This window comes from Triturus cristatus, unplaced genomic scaffold (assembly GCF_964204655.1).
Source record: "Triturus cristatus unplaced genomic scaffold, aTriCri1.1 SCAFFOLD_218, whole genome shotgun sequence".
In the NCBI taxonomy this organism is placed as follows: Eukaryota; Metazoa; Chordata; class Amphibia; order Caudata; family Salamandridae; genus Triturus; species Triturus cristatus.
In genome coordinates, this window is record NW_028188475.1 from 578,718 (window position 1) to 582,500 (window position 3,783).

Here is a 3,783-nt window from a genome sequence, read left to right on the forward strand (position 1 = left end):
CCCAGTCTTAAATTTGAGCCAGTGGTTTCTGGTGCCCGGCACCAGCACTTAATTATCAACACCGGCGCTTGTGACAGTCTGCCACAGGGTGGTGCTGTCTTGCTAATTTAGAGATGACCACAACAACAGTTAATTATTAATTCTTTATACATTAATAATGACTATTACCTGCAGCCAAAGACATTCTTATAGCTTTTGGGGCCTGAAATAGTCCAAATTGTCATACTTGTAGAAGTGTGATGGTTAGTAGTTGTGTTGTTACTATCATTGTCAGCACTTGCAGGGGCAATGAGTGGTGTAAGCTACAGTGGCCTACTGACGAGAGGCCTGGCACTTATTTATTTACAAAAAAACACTGCTTACTCCCCTGCTCCTTGCTACGCATGTATCAGATTAAAAATTTGCTGTTTAGTGTGTAAGTCCATCAATTAGGCTTTTTGTTGGCTGCTAGGGAACTTTGAGGTTATTGGATACAATTCTTATAAATTAAGTAATTTACCACTAATGGCCTGTAGCCATAATATTAAGGCAGGTCTTGCTTTCTGAGCAGCTGCCTGGGGTGACCTTGTGGCTAACAATCAGTTCCATACATGTCCTCCAGTTATCTGGGGTCTGCTCTTCAATGAGGTTCAGTCACTCTTCATGGTACCCGAAGTTCAGCATCTCATCTAGGCAGTCAAATATTTTCTTTTTGGGTCACCACCATCAGTGGCTCAGCAGTTTGGTCCATAATTCATCTCAGCGTCAGAGGAGAGTAGCAGCCAATAGAAATTCTACTCCATGATCTCCTGTTGGCTTCTTGATTACACTAGTGTGCAGACCCTTCTTGATGTAGAGATGACACATTGAACAAGGTACTCCCAAAAGGGGGCAGTAATTATATTCCCTGATAGTCAATCAAGTTATTTGCAAGTTTCAAATCATGGAGGCCCCCTCCAATCCCAATGTGATTAGCTTACATCAAGGCCATGTATTTCAGACACATGTATGGGCAAGGTCAAGTACAGGTGTGCTAGCACCACTCTGGTCTTGTACGATGTATCAATGAACAATGTATGAAAATTGAGTTTCTTCTTTGTATACAGTGAATTGTTGTATATGTTTTTCACTTTTATCTTTTTGAATACAGGTCCCTGAAGAAGGGATTTTGTGAGAATCCCGAAATGCATTGGGCATCATCAACTACAATCGCCATTTTTTCAGCATCATAAGTTTATTGCTGATGTTTTTAAGCATTGTGATATACAATTGATTTGTTTAATTTGATTCTTCTATCATGTTTGGCTCTACTCAAAAATCTTGTTTTGAATTTTTTTCCCAATTGTGATGTTTGAAAACTCATCAAGTAAATGAGCATAACTCATTGTTATGATAAGTTGCATTGATTTCTCGTGGTTCATTTAAGTAATGATAATTTCACTCAACTTTATGTATATCAAGTGACAATCAACAAACATTATTATAGCTATGCATCCGGTATACGGGTGCGTTCGCACCTGCTTTTTCGCATGTATTTCAGCTGCCCATCCTAAGTCAGGTTTGAGTTGGCTGAAGTAGTATTGTGGAATGGCTCCAGATATGGGTCTGTTTCCTAAAGGAATGCAGATCTAAGGCGGGGGTGGACAGGTTTCACTGTGGCAGGCAATCAGCAGCAACTTTAAATGGACAGGTTGGCAACCTTACCACAGCCCTACAACCCTTAAGACAAATGGTATCAGAAAGGGGGACATGAGATTCTTATGTTCGAGGCGAAGGTTACTGTGTGCGTTGTCTGCGCTGCATACCAAAACCTTAACTCACTTTTTACCTGTGACATCAGACCAGGTCTTGTGCCCAACCCACCACAGGAGGCCAACCAGCGATTCGCATGACCACGTGCAGCTGGAATTGGTTGGGCCCTGCCCCATCTTGCTGTGGGCACTCAAACCCTGCTTCACACAACCCACCATTCTTTGCTTTTGGCTCACACTGCTCTGTCATGTATTTTAAAACAGGCGGAAATTTAGGAAGAGAAGAAAAACTACCGGCAAGGCCTGGAGAAGAACATCTAGAAGATACGAAAGAGGAAAGGAAAGAAAGACTATATAAGGACACTTTTTCCTGATTTTTTTGCCCTTAGAATCTCACCTGTGGAAGAGAGACAACACAAAACTGATCCTCAGAAGAGGAAAACGGTCAGCCACCTGGACTGGATCACATGGATGTCAATCAAGTGAGTACATGACTGGAGCCTTTGCAGAAGAAGTACTGTGGGAACAGGAGGCAAACAGCAAGACCAGAGAGAACTAGAGACCGAAGGCGGCACTTCCCCAGGAGACTCTGTACCATACAGTCCATGCGAGAGCCATGGCTGACCAGATGAGTGGCATAGACCCTTTGGGTCCATGGGAGGATGGGTCCTAAAGGGAAGTGGCGGTTTCAGCAGAGGAACCCCAACATGCTAAACCTTAGCTTTTGGATAGAAAATTCCCTGATGGCTTATTAAAAAAATTCCTCCCTGAATACTAGGTAGTTCCTCCCGAGAAAACAAGAGTAAATCATCCCTACTAAATAAGAAAAAGAGGAGAAAAGAACCGAGAACAAAGTGGCAACATATAGTAAAGAAAGCACTAGGTGACAGTTGTAACATCTAATTTATTTTGGCCCCTTAATGAAGTAAAACTTACTTCTATTTTTTGTTTAGAACAAGGGTACTTGCTAAAGTCTGCGACCGGCCTCTGAAATTCGAAGGCGATTCCACAAACTTGAAGTGGAAGAGAAGACCTTGTGAGACTTTTTACCTGACTTTGTGTGAAGCCTACATTTACAAAAGTAAACAAAAGTGTTTAGTTAATACAAGCAACCTGGCAGTTGGCTGCAGTTGTTGAACCAGATCCCAACCTACAGGTTACAAGCAGTCAAATCCACTACTTAAAATAACGTCTTGTGCAATTGCGTTTTGCCTTGCAAATCATGCACAATGTTTTCCTTGTTTGTTACTCAAGTTTTTCCCATGACCTAGTCATCTGCAACACTGCCTTGGTTTGGGACACCTGTCATGGTGCCTCCCCATAGCTGTTGAAAATTATTAGCAGATCGGAATAAATTAATGATTTCCAAGAGCTCTTGTCATACAAATCACATTTGTCAAAAAATTCAAATGTGATTGACAGGAGTCACAAATCACTGAATCACAACTTTAAATGGCATATATATATACAAGAGTGTTTTCCCCCTGAAGGTCAACCAGCTCCTTTTTTAAACACAAATCTTAAAAAACTTCTGAACAGATTTACACCAAACCAATCCTATTAAAGCACACTTTTTGAGTAAAATTCTACCTTCGTGCTAAGTTTGGCGTAAATCCATTCAGTGATTGTTGCTGTAAACACATGCAGAATTTCATAGAACAACTAAAATTGGAAACTTTTTTATCCCCCGTTAGCTTTTTCTCTCCTGCATGGAACTGCACAAAATTTGGTATGGCAAACCATAGCTGACTGCATGGAGTCAAAACCTATAAGCAAATCAAAAAAATGCCTTTTCAATTGAACACGCTGGTAAACCATAGGTACACTGATGACAAATAATAGTGGGTCAGTTTGATAAACCTGTACAATATTAGAGTGTGTAGGGAGAAGTCTCTATTCCACAGTTTGAATCTTTAGCGATTGTATAGAGGACAGCCTGACACTCTTGCCAGGTTTGTGTTTAATGTTGTTCAATGATATTGATGAATTTCACTGGTTGTAGAATTCATTTTACATTGTTAATCTGTAGACTCAGGTACAGGAGTAAGTTTAA